At 35.1% G+C, this 21,636-nt stretch overlaps 1 protein-coding gene across 3 annotated transcripts in view; it reads left to right on the plus strand.

Moving 5' to 3' along the window:
- Positions 1-21,636, plus strand: part of LOC143222108 (paired box protein Pax-6-like) — a 110,601-nt gene that overhangs the window by 9,705 nt on the left and 79,260 nt on the right. The window lies entirely within an intron of this gene.

The following is a 21,636-nucleotide window of genomic DNA, read 5'->3' on the forward strand; positions in this document are numbered from 1 at the left end:
TTTTACTCTACACTGGTTCCGTATCCCGAATCTATAGAACGAAATCTCCCAGTTTCTCCTCCCTTCAAATATGGCGGGGAAGCCTACCCCCGATTCTGTTACCCTAAAAGTTACTTCAAATGGTGACATATTATCGACTCATAAAGGATAACTGATCAGCGATATATTTCATTATTATGAATGGTAAATGGACAAGCAACTTCGACTCGCAGTTAAACTGTTTTCACTAAGCCTCAAGTACTGAAATATTACATCAACAGAAACGGAATGGTTCGTTTTAGGTTTATTCTGGAGAAAATATTAATTACAAATAAATGAATTGTATTAAGACTTCGTAGTTATACAATATATTTTCATGCCATTAGTGTTTTATATATATCTTATTATATTCCTAACAACATACGACATACGTATACTATATGATTTCGTGTCATTACTGCTAAGTTATTTATATCTTATTATACACCTAGTAACATACATTATGTTTGTGTTAATAAAAGTAGCTACGCCCCCCAAAAAAAAACTAAAAAAGCTTCAGCTATAAAGTAGTCCAAACGGTCCTTGCTCCAGGGCAGTACAGTGTCCTCCGCTAGTACAGCGGTAATTCTATGGATTTACATCGCTAAAATCAGGGATTCGATTCCCTTCGGTGGACTCAGCAGATAGCCTAATGTGGCTTTGCTGTAAAAAAAAACACACACACAATCAGTGTATTAATTATTATTTACATCTGTTTCAGATTAATCTGGAGCTATGCGTAAATAGTCTATAAGTAAACTACATCCATTGGTTTAGTGCTTAAAATCGAACGTCTTAAGAGCGGGGCTACGACTTTTGGACCATTTGAAACAAAACGTTTCTGCTTTTGATCTGTGTATGTTTACAATATAAATATGACCTGTGAATGATAAACATGTACATAAATCTAAATTGAAATATGTTGTACATAGCTACGACGTTAAAAAGGACTTAGGTTCGAGAAGCCTTCTCAGTTTGCCCCTGAAGAAGAAAGGTACATCTTTCGAAGGCGCTCGGGTTATATGGTTTTTATTTCATTTCCATATTGTCACATAAACATGTACACCTAAAGCTTGAAAAATATCTAAGTACACTTAACTACTTTGCTTATATATAATTAATACATGTGTAATACATGAATATACAAACGTTTGCATAAGAAGGAAAAAAAACCGATAAAATATCCCCTCTGTATTCAACCGCCACTAATCTATGAATAATATACTTAAAATGGGTGCGTTGATGTAAAAATTTAAACGTAGCTCTGTTCATTTTGAGCGTAGTGATTGTCCCCTGAAATGATTCTTGTCTTTTAAAACAAGTCAAGGGTATGTCTGTATTTTACTTACAGATGAGACTTAGAACCATCAGTTTTGGTATGTTTTTTATCCTCTTGCTATCAATTGAATAGCACTTAAAGCAAAATAACTATTTAAAAGTAATCTTTACCCATCATCTATAATAAGATCAATCTGTCATGTATCAGAATAGATCGATTTTTCAATTTATATAAAAAAGGATGTTAAAAAATCAATGAACTCTTCTTCACTTTTAAAATAGAATAAAACACAACTTTACCGATAATTTGAGCCCCTTAGTAGTCGTATAATGGTCTTTTTTGTTACTTTTGATTATATATCAGTCGACAAAAAGAACGTTTTATAAAGATTCGTTGTGAGTAATAAAGCTATTTAAGTTTTAAACTCCGAAAATTGTATATTATAATTCGATAGTTATTTAATGTATCCATACATAAACGTGAAACACCATATTTTTCTCTTCGAAAGAGACCTTGTACATTTGTGCATCTTAAAGTATAAAATAACTTTTATCTTTTTGTTTCGCGAACAACTTGTACTTTGCTTTTGTTTTACAAATAACCTGTATTTTTCTTCCACAAACGAACTGTTTGTACCGTTTGTAAAACATCAGACGTTCTTTCTGAAAGGTGGTGTCTCTACGCGCTAAAAAAAAAAAAAGAGTCCATAGAAGAATCAATGAAACCGCAGCAATATTGAATTATGTAGTTCGTATTCAGTAGCTAAAACAGTCATCCAATCAACAAATTGGGGATACTTCTCATTGTTGTGACGTAATTGGGACTTAACTTATTAGAACACACATAACTTTAAAGTGAGAAAGTTTTTCATGGGGAGTGTGTGTGTGTTTTTCATATAGCAAAACCACAAAGGGATATCTGCTCAGCCCACCGAGGGGAATCGAACCCCTGATTTTAGCGTTGTAAATCCGGAGACATACCGCAGTACTAGCGGGGGGCTTTTCATGGGGAAATTAATTGTTTGTAAAATACAGATAGTGTTTGGAATACAGTGGAAAATAGCTGAAATTAACAATATCCATGATTAAGTGGTCATTAGGCAATGTTTGGATTCGCTTCCTGATCGATAATGACAAAAATGTTGTCCATTTACCAGTCCATCAGGATTAGACAGGCTATCCGTTCCAACTTTCTATCTTTAGAAAGAGCCTAAAAAATTTTGAAAATTATTTTCATCTATACCAGAGGAAGAATAATAAAATCTAATCCAAAAGACCAAATACAGAGCTCTTAGAACGTCCGCGATCCTTTAACAACTTGTGGCCCGATTGAAATAAAAGGGTTTTAGGAACAAAGCTTATAGATGGTGCTCTTACAATCTCTTCCGGGGTTGATCAGAATGAAATAAGTGTACAGTAAAAAGGACTCAGGATGAGTAACAAATGAAAAACCGTAGAATGAAGAATAAAAACTCGTGAAATATCAGACAAAAGGAAAATAAGATGAATAGAAGGACGAGGAAGGAGGGGGATGAAACAGAAGTAACACGTTACAGGGGAAAATTCAAGTTTAAACAAATGGATTAAGAACAGAGCGACGACCAATAATCAACATAAACTGGAACTGTTAACGAGAACTGGATGGATATATTACTAACGTATAACAAAAAACGGGCACGGAATAATAAACTGGAAAATCTGGAGTCGATAGAATACGGAATAAGTTAGCGACTGGTTCGTATCCTGAATTTAAATTTTATAGTTCTATGGTTTAGAACAAAGCCACATCCACATTGGGCTATATGATGTGTTCACCAGGGAGAAATTACCTGTGGACCAGAGGAGGGACACAGTAGGATAGAAAAGGTTTCTTTCTTTGATCAATTTCGTTCAAAGCCACTCGAGGGTTAACTACACTATTCGTTACTAAATTCTGAAGTAATAGAATAAAGGAAAGGTAGCAAGTCAATACCACCAACCGTCAAGTCTTGGACTACTCTCTCTCTAACGAATACCTAGTCTAACTGTCACATTATAACGCTCCACAAGTGAAATGACGAGCATGTTTAATGACGGAGTTCAAACCCTGATAACAACAAGATGTAGTAATCTTCTTAGAAATATGGGTGTTCAGGAACCTCTTTGTTAGGGAGGAAGGAAAGTCACTCTAGGCCTCATTTGTTTCATCGCATTAAAGATCACTAGATTAAGTGAAGACGGCTGGCATTGTGATAATTAAAGATGAAATATTGTGAATTTCAAATGTTACTAAACTCTCGTAAGATAAAGGGAAAATGTTAGAGAAGCTATTATGTCATTAGAAGTAAAATTTCCAGAAAGAGCTTCTTGATTATTAGAAGTTTCGGTGAATGGCTGTTAGTTTTAGAATTATTTGAATAAAAAAGCCTGGAATGGAATATCCAAAGTGGACAAATGAACGAAAGGTACGTGGAAATTTTAATAAAACTATCGAGAAAGGAGAAAAGACTAAATATACATATAACTGGAGTAAGAATCTTCAGAAATGATAAAAACAAATTAGGAAATAAGGCAAAGTAAACTTGAAGTCCAAAACAAAATCATTCAACAGATGAGCAACAGAAAGGAAGAAAAGAGTCTTAAAAGAGTTGGTATTTCTAAGGAGAGTAGAGAAGACATGTCTTACTTTGGAAATACCGCAAATAATTCAGCACATAGAGATTTTTTTCTTTCTTAATGGCTACTTAACGCGGTCTTGAAGGAAAGAGCTTTGTAGAGAATTAAGGTACTATAAGCTTTATACGTATGTGATGCTTCATTTTAATACCAAACTCACCGATATTTGGTTTCTACTTTGCTCTTAATGATTTATGCGAAATGTTTCGATTTAAATATTAGGAATAGCGTAACGAAATCCATATATTACCAACTAAATATCGTACTATTCTGTAAGTGTCATATGTTTAAAAAATAATAAGTATTTAAGTGAAATATTATTTTACAAAATACACATACAAACATACATTAAAAGTGAAATATGTACTTTGTAAATAGTGTGATATTTAACTGTCTTGTGTTGGCAATGTTGAACAATGTATTACTTTCCTCTTTATTGCTTACAAGCTATTTTTTTCCGATGTTTTAAACGTGCATTTTGTAGTGATTAAGCTACAAATATGACAATTATTGTAACGAATCCAGCGCATTAAAGAATAGGGGTAACAGGTATATCCATCCCACGACATCATGTTTCGTGCTTCACACAAGCCGCGGTCCCACAAAAAGCTCGTGACACGAGAGACTCGAGGTAAGGTGTCCGCTGCCTTGGGGTCATGTTTCGTTGGTGTTATCTAAATTCTGTAATGTGACACTCTACAGTTTTCGGTTTTCGCACTTATCAAGCTTTCCAAAGCATGAATGAAAATCTCTTCGTGTGATAATATTGAAAGAGTAAGTTTTTTTTTACTCTTCTTTCAATATTCGATTTTAAACGAAAATATAATAGGGAAACACCGTTGTTTTAGAATATAATGATAAAAAAACACTTAAAAAATAATTTATTTATGAATACAAACATTTTTATGTCGGATTATTCATCATAGAGAAAAATGTATTTTTGTTGAACTGTTTGTTTATAGCTAAGCACGTAGCTACACAGTGAGCTATCTGTGCTGTGCTTATCGGGCTTATCAAAAGTTATCAAAACCCCGTCTTAAACAATACGAGCCTTCAGACTTACCGTTGAACCGATGCGTGTTCCGAATTCGACACTTAAAAATAATTAACGGTTTTATAGTTTGCCGATAGATGGCAGGGCTATCACAATAGGTGCTACTTGCAATACTTTGAAATTAAATAATATCTTGAAACGAAGTACGTTAATGTTTTGCCATACAAGTTATTTTACTTAAAAAATGAAACTTAGATAATTTTCATCGTATTTAATAGAGAAAAACGAGTAATTAGAAAGTTAATATGTGAACGATACAAAACTGTTTTTAGTCCTTAATCGTTCGGGAAGGCATTTTTTATTTTGTTGATAGTAAGAAAAGTAAAGAATTGTCTCACCATTGTAAAACCGCTTTTCATTGTGTCAAAAAATTACTTATCTTACGTTCTGGTCGTTAGCCTTGCGTTTGAGTAGCTTGGCATACTTTCTTCGCTTTAAAATACCTGTTTATTCTGGTAAGTATTGGAAGATAAAAAGCTACACGAGGGCTATATGCCATTCCTAATTTAGCAGTGTAAGACTAGAGGGAAGGCAGCTAGTCATCATCACACACCGCCAACTCTTGGGCTTCTCTTTTACCAATGAATAGTGGGATTGACAGCAACATTATAACGTCCCCACGGCTGAAAAACGAGTATGTTTGGTATCTCACTGTCACACAGTTGTCTAATAAATTATTGGGTTGAGGAATAATTCGTGATCGTTTTTTCAAGTTAAAAAAATATGTTCATAAATGAAACGCTTTCGCAAAATATTTCATGTCATTTGGTAGATAATTTTTTGCTTGAATAGATGGCGTGTTTGATTTTCATATGTCTTTAATTTTTGCTTTCATTTTCAGCTCATTAAATGGAATGTCAAGCGGACAAAATCGAGCATTTTCGACACCATCTGCTTTTCGCATTTAATTTCTTGCAATTTCGTTTAAAACAATGCATACTATATACCTAGGTATTACACGAAATAAAGTATCATAATAAATGTTTTGGGTGTAATGTGTTCATGCATTGAAGTATTGTATAGTCTTGCATGTAATGCTTGAATGAAATTATTTAAAAACGCTCACAAATTATTCCTCAACCTAATAGTAAGATGCAGTCCATTAAAAAAACAATACTTGAATATTCAGTGATTAGCACAGAGACATAGAGATGAAAGTCATGTTTCGAAAATTTCAAAGAGTTATTTGTTTTTTAAAGCATTTGGAACAATCAATATTATTCTAGCAATACTTTTCTTTTACGCTTCAAACATATATAATTTTTAAAATATTATCAAATAAATATTTGGCAATTGTTTAGCAGTAAAATGGGGCTATAAATGGTTAGAAACTACACCTAGGAAGGGCTTCTTTGTATCGTAAAACAGAAAAGATACATTTTCTGATAAGAAAACCGAGGCACAAGAAGTTGGAAAGGCTTAACTCGAAATAATTCTTAGGGCGTAGCTATATCTTAAACCATAGCTTAGCTGTTGTCTGGCAGGCCTACCACAATGCTAAACCTTTGTAAAGTTCTTTTTAAGGATTTGTGTAGCAGATGGTTACCTTACTCAGAAAGACCGTCACCAGTCGATAGAGTCGGCCCGTTTGCCTGCGTGTAAGTGGTAGCGGGGGCCGTGAGAAAGCGAGTGAACCGAGAAGTTATTCGGTAGTTATCGAAACCTTGTCTTGCACGCGCCCTTACTATTCGCCGCAGGGCAAGAAACCACCAAATAGTAGCGGCGTGCCTTTGAAACAGGTGGGAATAATTTATTACATTTTGTTAAACAGAAGCTTGTAAAACCGAACTGTATTTTTTTTTGTATAAACAGGAATGTAAAATACAAACAACTACGTTAAAAATATGAGATAAAATGTTTAGTTTCTATAAACAAGTGTGCGTGTTTTCTTATTGCAAAGCCACATAGAGTCCACCGAGGGGAATTGAACCCCTGATTTTAGCGTTATAAATCCGTAGACTTACCGCTGTAATAGCGGGGGATTTCTATAAACGAAAATACTGCAGCTAAGAATTCCAATATTCCTGTCATGAAAAACAATAAACAATTCATTTGTTATTTAGCTCAAATATAACAATAACTTAGACGATATATATATATATAGTAATGATTAAATTTGCCCATATATATATGTTCCTGGAGGCCTTAGCGATAAGCTCCAGAGTCTATAACGCTAAAATTCGTGATTCGATATGTATGCTGAGCATAGTTCCCTAGGCAATTTGTACATCTTCGTACTAAAGCATACTTAAGCGACTGATATAACTTAATGATGGACGAAAAATACGGAGAACCACACAACTAAAAAAATTAATTGTTATATCCAATACATGTCATAATTAAAGTAGCTTCATCTCGTGGTAGTTATAATCCACAACTAAGTACTATTTTACCAACAGTAGAATGGTACGAGAATTGAAATGGTAACTAGACAGATAGTGCTTACAATTCAGTTATAGTTGTTTCTAAAATATTCCACGCGTGTCTTCGGTTTCTTCACAATATCAACATCTTTGTTGTCGATTTTCCGGCACATTTCTAGTTTGGTCTTTCTTTTTTTTTAATGTTCTTTCTGCAGTTTGCAACTGTCACTGAAATGGTAGAAAACGTCTTGAAAGCTGGGTGATAAAGGACTACTCTCAACAATCAGTAACCGAACCACGTTTTTTAAAATGGATATTCGAGAAATTTTTTTTTACTTCTCTGATAAGACTGCAAAGTGATGATTTCATTGGAAAAAAAAAAATTTAAACACTGTATATATGTGTGTGTGTGTGTAAAACTGAAGAGAGAAATGATACAACCAGTATTTACTAAATGAGTGGTGAGCATGCCCGTAATATGGATCCGAAGATTTACGGTTTGCAGCCCTCTGCTATAAAAACGCGCTCCGTACTTCGAGAGACTGTCGACGCGCTGTAAGTATAACGGCTAAATCTCACTATGTAAGCAGACCACAAGAACTGGGACTGGACACTGTTAAATAGCTGTTTTCTATTTCAATGTTAGATATATGGCTTTGAGGAAGTAGCCCTTTTCGATACAGCTTTTCGAAAAATCCTGGAACAATCGAAACACGCTTTAGAAAATCTTCTTCTAAACCTAAAAGTGTAATTGCTTCAGTATAGCGTGGCTTTTGTAAATGTTTCAGTCACGTTTAAGTTCATACAGCCATTTTCATGAACTAAAACATAACTAGTGAGCCATTTCTTGTTAGGATTCTATAACTGTTTCTAAATTAATTAGTTTGATGTCTGCTATTCTTCGTTTTTAACTTGTGACTCTTAGGATATAAAGTTAGTTCTGCTAATTTTCAAGTACTAATTTATTAAGAAAAAGAGTAAATTCTATTTAGTTTTTACGTAATAACTCTTTTGAGATATAAAGTTAGTTCTATTTAGTTTTTACGTAATAACTCTTTTAAGATATAAAGTTAGTTCTATTTAGTTTTTACGTAATAACTCTTTTAAGATATAAAGTTAGTTCTATTTAGTTTTTATGTAATAACTCTTTTAAGATATAAAGTTAGTTCTATTTAGTTTTTACGTAATAACTCTTTTAAGATATAAAGTTAGTTCTATTTAGTTTTTACGTAATAACTCTTTTAAGATATAAAGTTAGTTCTATTTAGTTTTTACGTAATAACTCTTTTAAGATATAAAGTTAGTTCTATTTAGTTTTTACGTAATAACTCTTTTAAGATATAAAGTTAGTTCTATTTAGTTTTTACGTAATAACTCTTTTAAGATATAAAGTTAGTTCTATTTAGTTTTTACTAAATATAGAGTTATTTCTGTATAATTTTTACCTTATCTTACATCTGTAATAATTCTGATACAAGCAACTTTCCTTTGTTAAAATACGTTCATATTTTTGGGATGGTCTGTCCATAGGTTTGTGTGTAATTAAGCACGAAGCTACACAACGGGATATCTGCACCACATCTATCGAAATGTGGTTTCTAGCGTTGTAAGGGCATATACCATAAGTACCAATTATCTCTGAAGATCACTTTAGTGTGACGTCACATCTTGTACCACTTCATAAATCACTTCTTAGTAATAAAGAAACTATTTTCTGAAAAGTGTGTATATATACACAAATAAATACGTATACGCGTACATCTATAGACAAGTTCATTGTAGAGTAACACAACTTTTACGTACATATGTAGACAAGTTCATTGTAGAGTAACACAACTTTTACGTACATATGTAGACAAGTTCATTGTAGAGTAACACAACTTTCATGTACATATGTAGACAAGTTCATGGTAGAGTAACACAACTTTCATGTACAAATGTAGACAAGTTCATGGTAGAGTAACACAACTTTCATGTACATATGTAGACAAGTTCATGGTAGAGTAACACAACTTTTACGTGCATATGTAGACAAGTTCATGGTAGAGTAACACAACTTTCATGTACATATGTAGACAAGTTCATTGTAGAGTAACACAACTTTCATGTACATATGTAGACAAGTTCATGGTAGAGTAACACAACTTTCATGTACATATGTAGACAAGTTCATGGTAGAGTAACACAACTTTTACGTGCATATGTAGACAAGTTCATGGTAGAGTAACACAACTTTCATGTACATATGTAGACAAGTTCATTGTAGAGTAACACAACTTTCATGTACATATGTAGACAAGTTCATGGTAGAGTAACACAACTTTCAGAGTAGTTCTTAAATAGGCAACACGATGTTCATACAGCCATGTTGTCCTTTTATCGTACCAGTAGTACATAGAAAGTGTTTATATTCTGAAACAAATTTTTCGTTACCTGAAAAAAAAATTGAAGAAAAGCATCTTTTGATTTTAACATAAATTAAATACGTTTTACAATTTTTTTTGTAATCACGTTTATTTTAGAGTTGTATTTCTTCTTTCATTATAACTCTGGTTAGTTAGGGTTAGTATATGAAAACGTTTTCCACAACAGCAATATAAAGGTACGAATAAAACAGTTATACCAGTTTCAAGCTGTAAGTTAGAAAAGCAAAATGTATGAGTATGAGAAGTGAGGGAGGGAGCAAAGCTGAAAACAAATAGAAAATAAATGGTGGAAGAACATACTTTCCTGGAAATTTTAAAAAATTCATTGAGGTAATCTACTTTAAGTTTTTTAGTTTACAAGCCCTCCTTCCAGTGACACAACGGTAAATATGGGCACTTATATCGCTAAAAATTGGTTTTCTATATCTGTGGTGGGCATTGCACATATAGACCATTTTGTGCTTACCTACAAACAAGCAAACATTAGCTTATATTTTCGCTCTTTATATTCATCTACAGTATTAAATACACAATATTTATCTGTTTGTAATGAGTCATTAGTTTGTACCAAATACTCGTTTAAAGTTTCAGAGAACTCGTAGCTTTCTCAATATTATCTCTCCCCCACTCCCCTCTGTTCCGACATCTATGAATAATGGTTATTATAATATTGTAAATATACCGAAATGTTATCAAAAGTTTGGTATATACGTAATTATATATATATTTTCTTTGCCGATATTCTTTAGACTACTTCGAAGTTATTACATTAATCCTAAAATCGTGACTTGGTCGTGCAGACGTCAGTGTTTCTTTAGTCAGCATAATACTTTGACAAACGATTGATTGAAAGTAGTAGTAGAAGAACTTTCAATAAATACCTTTTTTGTGCGCGTTGGTTCAAAAGTTTTGCAAATAAATCATCATTTGAAAACGGGTTATTTTCATTTTTTGTGTCAACGTTTCAGGGAAATCCCATTACTTTTAGTACTGTAACTTGCCTATAGAAGACTAGTTTTCTGTACTAAACAACTCAAGACCCATTAAGAAAATGTCAGAAAATGTACATTATAATGTCAGTCGCAAACGCTACCTTCCCTGGTGATGTTTTGATATAACCCTTTCTATCCACTCAGCCTTCCAGTGGTTTGGTTTGTTTTGAATTTCGCGCAAAGCTGAACGAAAGCTATCTGCGCCAGCCGTCCCTAATTTTGCATCCCCGTCGCGCCAAACATGCTCGCCCTTTCAAAAACAAACAAATCAACTAAAGCACCATCTTTTGTGAACAAAGTTTCAGTAATCTTTATTTCTTTCCGCCACCGATTACGCTACCTGTAAGTCGCATAATAATAAAATGATTGTTTAAAGATATTTTGAAAGGTTTGTAGTTCGGTCTTTTATTAGAGAGTAGCCCATAGTGTTTGTTTTTGTTTTTGAATTTCGCACAAAGCTACTCGAGTGCTATCTGTGCTAGCCGTCCCTAATTTAGCAGTGTAAAACTAGAGGAAAGGCAGCTAGTCATCACCACCCACCGCCAACTCTCGGGCTACTCTTTTACCAACGAATAGTGGGATTAACCGTCACATTATAATGCCCCCACGGCTGAAAAAGCGAGCATGTTTGACGCGATGGGGATGCGAACCCACGACCCTCAGATTACGAGTCGCACGCCTTAACACGCTTGGCCATGCTGGGCCAGCCCATAGTGTAATCTAATTTTTGTTTATTTTTTTGAATTCCTTACGATCTATTTTTATTTTACTAGAACGAGCATTCGATTACTGTTTGTTAAACAGATCAAGATATTGTCTTTCATATTACTTCATTGGTAATGGCGAAAAATACTTTTTTTCGGGGGAGGAGAATTTAAAAATTGCAAAAAGACTTGAATCTGCAACGGTATACACGTCAACAACAACAACAAAACGAAACATTAATTTTCATTTCAAGTACTCAAAGAGTCAGTTCTAGCAATAACTCACCAGATACGACCCTGTCCAAGAGGAAACAATTATAAAAATATTTAGCCCTCACCGTGAAATTGCTCTAAAAGTGAGTACAGTCCAGTTAACTCAGTGGTCAGTTATCTTTTTGACCAAAGGGAATAAAGGGCCTACGTATTGTAGGCAACAGCGGAAGTTCTTTGTAATACATACTCCTATGTCTTGAAATTCCCCCAAACCAGACATTCTCCCGTTAGGCCTATTTATCGAAGAGAAAAGCAGCCAGCCGTTATCAACCTAACGGACAAAACCCCGTTGTTGAAACCATGACTACGTCAGCCAACCTAAAGCTGCTCGGTTGAGCGAAATAATTACTTCGTTAGGGGGCGCAGTAAAATTCCGCTTTTTCGATAACAGTTTACAGCATTTTTGAGCTCAGCGAATTATCCATCCTAACCCTGAGAACCCGACATGAAATCTGCTCAAGTTGTACTGCCTAATGTGGTGAAACATATCCTACATGTTCCCAGAATAGATGTTCCAGTAACACAGATATTCACGGTGAATCAGCTGTTGTGAAAACCAAATAAAGTTATAAAACTGACTTTCAAACTTTCATTTTCTTTTGTTGCTGAAAACAAATTTTAATAATCCACCTTACTCTCTCTCTCTCCATCTTCGTGTTCCAAGCCTTTTCTCTACTGTATAATATGTTGAATTGTAAGAAGATTGTATCGGAAAATCTAATCTCCACTATAATAAATTAACAAATGTTTATTTGTTGACTAGGGATTCACTTCTGTTGCATTTTCGGGCTAGCATGGCCAGGTGGTTAAGACACTTGACTTGTAATCCGAGAGCGACATTCGGGTTCGAATCTTCGTCACACCAAACAAGTTCGCCCTTTCAGCCGTGGGGGCGTTATAAAGTTACGGTTATTCCCAATATCCGTTGGTAAAATATTAGCCCAAGAAATGGCGATGGGTGATGATAACTAGCTGCATTGTCTTACACTGCTAAATTAGGGACGGCTAGCGCAGATAGCCATCGTATAGCTTTGCGCAAAATTCAAAAACTAAACCATCTTTTGTTTTTATTTATACTATTCCTTAAATGTTTAAAAAATGAAATTCGGTCGTTAAGCATCTAAGGAAAAGTAGACGAGTTTTTAATCTTTCTGTTTTTTTTTTTTTCACAATAAATTTATTTAGTTAAAACCCAAAAGAAACGAAATAATTACTTTGGTTGTATATGTGTACTTCAAAATAAATAACAAAGGAAAAGACTAGCATGTGCTGCCATCTCTTGAGCTCTAGATTTATGATTCTTGTAGCTTGTAATACAATATCAAATAAGTAAGTCCTTTTTATTCTAACATAAGGCTAGTAAGTATGAGGTACGCTAAATGTAGAATGTTACGAACGTGAAAATAAAAGTTATCTCAATATTGTATAAGTTTTGGAACATCTTCAAATTACACGAATTTTTTAATAGCTCAGAATATCTTCTAGCTCGAATATTTTTCCTTTTGTGTACAAAGAGTCTCAGTTTGATAACACAAAACAACTTATCTACTACATATATGAATATAATATATTTACTTCCATGAACAGCGTACACTCTTTACTAAACCTTCAGTCTTCAAGGCCATTTAATTATTTATCTCGCCATTTTTACCAGCAATCTATCCATCCACCCGACTGTCATCCATCAGTCCATACACCCACTCATCCATCAGTCCATACACCCACTCATCCATCAGTCCATACACCCACTCATCCATCAGTCCATACACACTCATCCATCAGTCCATACACACACTCATCCATCAGTCCATATACACACTCATCTATCAGTCTATATACCTACTTCATCCATCAGTCTATATACCCACTCATCTATCAGTCTATACATATTACTTATCCATCAGTCTATATACCTACTCATCTATCAGTCTATATACTTACTCATCTATCAGTCTATATACCTACTTATCTATCAGTCTATATATCTACTTATCTATCAGTCTATATATCTACTTCATCCATCAGTCTATATATTACTCATCTATCAGTCTATATATACTTATCTATCAGTCTATATATATACTCATCTATCAGTCTATATATATTACTTATCTATCAGTCTATATATATACTTATCCATCAGTCTATATATTCTACTTTATCTATTAGTCTATATACTCTACTTATCTATCAGTCTATATACACTTATCCATCAGTCTATATACTTACTCTTATCTATCAGTCTATATATACACTCATATCTATCAGTCTATATACCTACTTCATCCATCAGTCTATATATCTACTTATCTATCAGTCTATATATACTTCATCTATCAGTCTATATAATTTACTCATCTATCAGTCTATATACTCTACTTCATCTATCAGTCTATATATACATACTTATCTATCAGTCTATATATACTTATCTATCAGTCTATATACTCTACTTATCTATCAGTCTATATACTCTACTCTATCCATCAGTCTATATATTATACTTATCTATCAGTCTATATACTTACTTCATCTATCAGTCTATACACACACTCATCCATCAGTCCATACACCCACTCATCCATCAGTCTATACACACACTCATCCATCAGTCCATACACACACTCATCCATCAGTCCATACACCCACTCATCCATCAGTCCATACACCCACTCATCCATCAGTCCATACACACACTCATCCATCAGTCCATACACACACTCATCCATCAGTCCATACACACACTCATCCATCAGTCCATACACACACTCATCCATCAGTCCATACACACACTCATCCATCTGCAAGATAACAAAGAAAGTAGTCCATGCTTAAACTTTATATTGCAAAAACATAGAGTAAGGAATTAAAGCGTTACTTAAATATCGAATTTCGTGGCTATTAGAAACTTACGTAAAGACATCACAGAACTTTTGACTAGTAACAGTAGTTGAAATATCGTGCAAAAATACTTCACTACTAATCTGAAAGTTTTTAAAATTATACCGACTTGCTATTTAAAGAAAGAGATAACGAAACTGGTGGATAGAAAAGGCATGATAAAAAATTCTCGTTTAGTTTAGAAGGCCTTCATAAAACTAATTGGATGAAAATTCTATAACATCGTGAAACCATATCTTTGTTAGATCTGGTATACGTTTTATTTAAACTTCATAAAATCACATGGATTTAGGTTCGGGATAAGAAGTTTCGATTTTCATTAAATCATGTGTTTTTTAGCTTTTATGTAAGAGGTTGGAGGTATCTGAAACTTTGTTTGTAATACCCCACTTTACTGATTGTGCTTTGCTGAGATGAGGATTACATTTCGGAAGAATTATTAACACTCTAACATAGTGAATAAAGATGCAGTTACGTCTTAAAAATGAAATTAACTTGCATGATATATTATTGTAATTATTTTATAAACAAGCTTGTTTTTTTTTAAAAGTTCGCGCAAAGCTATAAGAGGACTATCTGCGCTAGCCGTCCCTAATTTAGCAGTGTAAGATTACAAGGTTTGGTTTAGTTTGTTTTGAATTTCGCGAAAAGCTACACGAGGGCTGTCTGCGCTAGCCGTCCCTAATTTAGCAGTGTAAGACTAGAGGGAAGGCAACTAGTCACCACCGCCCACCTCCAGCCCTTGAGCTACTATTTTACCAACGAATAGTGGGATTGACCGTAACATTATAACGCCCCCACGGCTGAAGGAGCAAGCATGTTTGGTGTGACGGAAATTCGGATCTCGACCCTCAGATTACGAGTTGAGCCTCCTAACCACACGGCCACGGCGAGCTGCATTATGAATAAGTGGTCAATTACAATTCTAACCGAGCTAAACACACTCACATCTCTTAATTAATAATAATAATTTACTGGAACAAAATATTTTACTTAAAAGCAAAGGGACACAAGAAAAATAAAAAAAAGGAATGTTAGCTGCACTTTCAAAGCTCGAATACATCTGTGTTGAGTTATATCACTGACAGAAAAGGATGAAAATATGGCGACTTTTTGTTGTGTGCAAAAATGGGATAGTTTTACTTCACATGCACGCGATACCAAGCCCGCCTTACGCTTGTAACTGACACATTTACATCTTAATCAGCGATAATTTAATTGTGCCTGATTTTGCTACCAATGCAACTGCTCTCATGTCACGTGCTGTCAACAACCTAGTCGACCACGAGCCTCACGAGGGAGTCAACTGGCTTTGAAATCGATTTCACTTTCGAAGCGTAGGTCGGAGAGCAGTGCTTTTTCTTTTTTTTACTGCGCATGCGTATTGGCGTCATAGCCTTGTGGGCTGGTCGCTCAGGGGGAGAAGAGTGGATCAATCAGCCAATGAATTTCAGTGCTTCTTTTGTTCGGTACGCGGAGACGGAAACTGTATTTTGTTTTCGTGAAACGATTACATTACAATCCTAACTGTAGTTTTATGGTTTCAACCGCTGTTTTGTTACTTAAACTGAAAAAGTTGGTTATTATACTTGAAAAGGCAATTGCGAAAAACCTTCTCTAAAAAGAAACACACATACACAGTAGTGATTTGTAGTTCTTCGTTGACCTAATCCCTTAGCGAAGGTGCTGACCGTTTTGAAAGTAAAAGCCAAAGATTTAAAGAGTAACTTTTTCTCTTCTCCCCTTGAGACTCAAAATTAGATCTCAACACACACGTGAACAACAACAACAACAAAAATTTGTAAAACTATGTCACAACTATACTTTATTAACTGGTCTCAAGTATCGATCCTTTGATTAGATACTGATACTTTAACTTACCTCAAATATGGATCCTTTGATTAGATACTAAGAATTTTTTCATTGTTAAGAAACGATAAAAGAATGTTTCTTGTGTTGTTGTTTTTTGGAAATTGTCGCAAGAAGAATATAAAAGAACTCATACACATTTCTTGATAATAAAACCTGTGGGGAATTCGAAATACGAGATTTAACAGGTGTAAACAAGTTAACATGGCCCTTGAAGTTTAGTAATTCCTTCGTAAAGAGGGAAGGTGTATTTCCTATAATTCAACAGCGATCACTCTGATTTAATATAATATTTGAGTTTTAGCTCAGATGGACTTAATTTAACCCTTTCGCCACGAAGATTTATTTTAGACACAGAAAATTTTACATAAGAGAAACGCTCTAATGGTAAGTATGTACCTATACATTGTGTGCGAAATATCTTGAACTATAGGTAATTTACAGATTTTCCTCATTTGAAACACGGCCCGGCATGACCAGGTGTTTAAGGTACTCAACCCGTGATCTGATGGTCGCGGGTTCGAATCCCCCTCACATCAAAGATGCTCGTCCTTTCAGCCGTAGGGACGTTATAAGTTACAGTCAATCCCATTATCCGTTGGTAAAAGAGTAGCCTAAGAGTTGGCGATGGGTGGTGATGACTAGCTGCCTTCCCACTAGTCTTACACTGCTAAATTAGAGACGGCTAGGGCAGATAGCCCTCGTGTAGCTCTGCGTGAAATTCAAAAGAAACCAATTTGAGTCACGTGACTAATGATGCGCTGTCAAAGCTCGAGTTACTGCAAACTTATTTTGAATTACATGGGCAGCATGTGGAGCACAGTTTGTAAAATTTGTTGAAGTGCCTATGATTCCAGACTTTTCGGATACCCTGCAGTGTGTTCATTTGAATCGGAAAAATATCTAAAACTAGAGACACTTTTTTAAAAAAACCTCCATCTATAGTCATTACTTGGAAAGTTGCTCGTTGTTTAGAAAAAATCGTTTCGTAGTTTTAGAGTGTTTTATTTTTATTCATCTCACACAAAAATCAAATATTAATTTTCCCTCACATATTTGGGATTTAAAAACATTTTGTGTAGCTGCCTAAAAGACATAAATTTATATTATACGTTAAATTTGTACAACAAAACTGGATTATTTGGGAAAAAAAAAGGAAACCTACATCATTATATTTATTATTTCACAAAATATTCTATGAACTTTTAACTATAAAGGCGTTAAGGGGAGTGGATTGCATATGTGGTGGGGGTTCTGTTTTTTTCTGTGTATGTGTATTTTTGGAGCTTGAGAGACGAGTTTGAGTCCTTGCCATTTCACAAAATATTCTACGAACTTTTTACTGAAAGTGCATTATAAGAGTGACAGTCAGTCTCTTAGCATGGGTGGTTAAGGTCGCTGCAGCTGACTGGCTGCCTTCCTGTTGGTCAAAAGTTCAACAATGGTTACGATGACAGATAGAATTAGTAGTTCTTCTATAAACCGAAACCACAACTACACAAATCCAAGTTCCACACAGAATATAAATCTAAAGAAATATTTCATGACTGGGCTGAAACTGTGCCGTTCCTCGAGAATAAAAACAGGAAAAATATGACCAGACATTACTGTTCCGTGTGAGGGTGGACGGTGGTACACCCACCTGTTTGTTGTTTTGTCTTCATATATATATATTTAGGATATGCCATCTCCTGGCCACTTCTTTCCACTATTATTTGTTTTAAACAATAGCTTGTTCAAAATACTTATCAGATTGATGTACCTGACGCAGATTTCTTAACGATTTAGAAAGTGATTATCAGCTCCTGAATAGAGCTCCATTATGTGTGACGGTAACTTAGTATTTATAATATTATTAATAGTTGTGTCGGTATTGGTGAAGAGATAGCGTTGGGGTATATTAGATAAAAGACGTTTACAAGTTGAAATTAAAGTTGAAAAAAGGTGTGTTTGTTTTTTTCGTGATCTTCGTAAAGTCTAGAATACTATTGCAAATGCGTACGATTTTCAACAGCTGGCGGAGCTTTAGTGGCGCTGCAAACTGGAACCTTATAGAATTATAGCTACAAACTGTGGAAATTATTTCCCCAAAACGTTTATCTATTACCGGATTTAGGCCCTTTGAGATCCCCATGTGATGCTGGAGGTCCCATTCCTAGGGTGATTAAAAAATGCCCCCCTCGTCCTCCCTTGCAATTGCATGGGTCCTTCCCCCCTCCTTTAATCTGGCACTACGTTTAACCATGCAGAAACAGAAGCAACATGAGTGACGTCAAGAACGTACAGTGTTAATGCGCTGGAACCATTTATTTAAAATGGGCATAACCAGATATATAGTCAAACCATTAGTTTCTGATGGTGTTTGACATGTAAGGGAATTACGTGTTTTTATACGTTTCAGTATTGCGCTCCATCCGTTAAACAATATCATTTTACGTTTTAATTGAAATCGTACACGTAAATACCCTAATTTGGAAGTTGTACATCTACTGTCTCTGAGTTACTGGCATGTGCTTCCACACGTAAAGCATTCGATGTAACAGAAGAGAAGTGAAGTAATGTCGTGTTAGACTCTGTAGTAATGGTTTTCATACGAAAACAGAGTTTTAAATAACATATAATTCTATTTCTTCAACAATTATTTACTCCGTTGTAGCTCGAAGGGCTTCTAACTCTAAAAATCGGGTTTCGATACCCACGGTGGCAAGAGCACAAATAGTTCGGAGAACCACTAAAACAGTTACAAGTACCAGAGAACCAATAAAACGGTTACAAGTTGAGAAGATTTATGACTATCTGTTGTTTTTCTTTTTCGAAATTTCCTTTATCATTACCTAGAAAATTTAATTTGATAAATATGTTACATATTTGTATAAAGATCCTTTGGAAAGTATTGCAGAACTATTATAGATATATGTTTGTTAATTAAAACGTATTTTTTGCTTGTTTACCAATTACTTGTGAAAATTAGGATTATATGTGGGATGTTATTTTTACAAGGGGCAATCTAAGGTTTTAAAGAAATTGGTAGAGTCCTCTGGTGGTCAAAAATACTTTAATCTTGGAAAACGAAACAGCTTTTTTAATTCATCACCTGTTCCTTTTTACTTCGCCTTTTGTAAGGATTCGGTAAATTGTTTAAAGATGTCAGTTTTTAAGGTTTGGCTTTACTTTACACGTTTGATATAAAATACATCCATCACGCATTGCAAAACGAATCTGTTACGCCTTGCATAATAAAAGAATGTTTTAAAATGTCTGGCCCTTCCCTCTATGACCCCAACCTACCCCCTCCCTTGGCTCAGCGGCACACCTGAAAGCTTATACCTCTTAACACCGGGCTTCAATACCTGTGGTGGGCACAGCATAGATAACCCATTGTGTAGTTTTGTTTTTAACAAAAAATAGATAAATCTATGAAGTCTCCTTCGCCACTTCAGTCCTTATTTCACCTTCTGTTTACCACCAATCAAAACTTGTCAATTTTTCATTTATGGTTACGACTGCTTAGGTATTCGATAAATAGATATACATGTTTTATTAGTATTAATTGTATCACGAAGTCACAGGAAACATACCAAGAAAACCATTTATTTTCAGGGTCATAATTAGGGTGAGGGTTAGGGATAAAACCACCCAAAATTTCTCCCGTTCAGACAAAAAGAAGGGAGGAAAGCGAGGTAGAGAGTTTGTTTTTAACTAAGCATGAAGCTACGCAATGGGTTGTCTGTGCTGTGCCTATCACGAGTATCGAAACCCGGATTCTGGTGAAATTAGTCGACAGAATTACCTTATGCTACTGGGATGGGTAATGGGGTAGAAGGTTTGTTGATTTTTTAAGAGCACATTAAATCATCTTCTGTGTTCACCGAAGGAAATTGAACCCCGGATTTTAGCGTTGCAAATCCGTAAACTTACCGCTGTTCCACCAGGGTCGGCGGAGGTTGAGAGTGCTTATTGCACATACATATATTTCAAGTTCTTTATCTACAGATCTTATTATATTGTATTTCCAAGTGTTGGTGCTTTCCTTATCGAAATTGTTAAAAGAAGTTACAGAGCTTGTTTTACCAGAACAGGAAAATACCTAAAACGTTAAGTATGAACCGTCTGGAACACTAGAAATGCCCCCCGATAGTACAGCGGTATGTCTCCAGATTTACAACGCTAAAATCAGGGGTTAGATTCCCCTCGGTGGGCTCAGCAGATAGCCCGATGTGGCTTTGCTACAACAAAAACACACAAACACTAGAAGCATTTTCTTGTTTCTGATTTGTTGTTTTTTCTTTAAATGAGTCATGTTTAGACTTATCTTCTTTGTCGCCGAACCGAAACCCTAGTAACGAAACTCTAGTAACGCTCTGTTTATTTTGTTTTTTTATTCGAACGCCTAATCTTTCGGAGATAAATACCACAACAGTAGCAATTTACTTCTGTAGTCTTAACACTTAGAAAAACATGTTCAACAGAAGTGTTAATTTTTCCGTTTTGTAGTGACAACAACAACAAAACTGACCAGCCTGATAGAGTAACTGAGTAAGAGTTATCTGACTAGATTGTTTATTTTAACTATCGACGAGAAAAAAAGAATTCGTAGGTGTAACTCACGAGCTAGTTAGTTTTCATTCACGTAGTCTCAGAGGTGGGCAGGGGAGCCCTAGAGTGACGAAATAGTGTCTAGTTTACTAACCTATTACTTCAGTATCCTCCTAAGTTGGAAAGTATCAGGGAGACAATCCCTTGTCAGAAACTCATCAGATACAACCATTGGAGAGAGGGATGCTGGGTAAATTCTTGGGAAAGAACAATATATTATCAATGGTTTCCAATGGCTACGTTCTTACCGAGGACCACTTCACTCTACCACCTATCGTCTATCTTTCACTGTGACGTCATCATCCCTGTCCCAAGATGGTACGGCTTGAAACGCTTTTAGGATCACCCCAACACCGTAAACTAGGGTGCATTACAGTCTATGGCTTAAAGCAAACTCAGGTTATCTGTCGGGATACAAGTGTCGGTAGCTTCGGCCAGTGAAAGACCGGCGTGCGGTATTTGGCGCGTGCGCTTGCCGTCGCGTGTAGGGTTTTCGGCGCGTGGTCA

This window comes from Tachypleus tridentatus, chromosome 8 (genome assembly GCF_004210375.1).
Source record: "Tachypleus tridentatus isolate NWPU-2018 chromosome 8, ASM421037v1, whole genome shotgun sequence".
Lineage (NCBI taxonomy): Eukaryota > Metazoa > Arthropoda > Merostomata > Xiphosura > Limulidae > Tachypleus > Tachypleus tridentatus.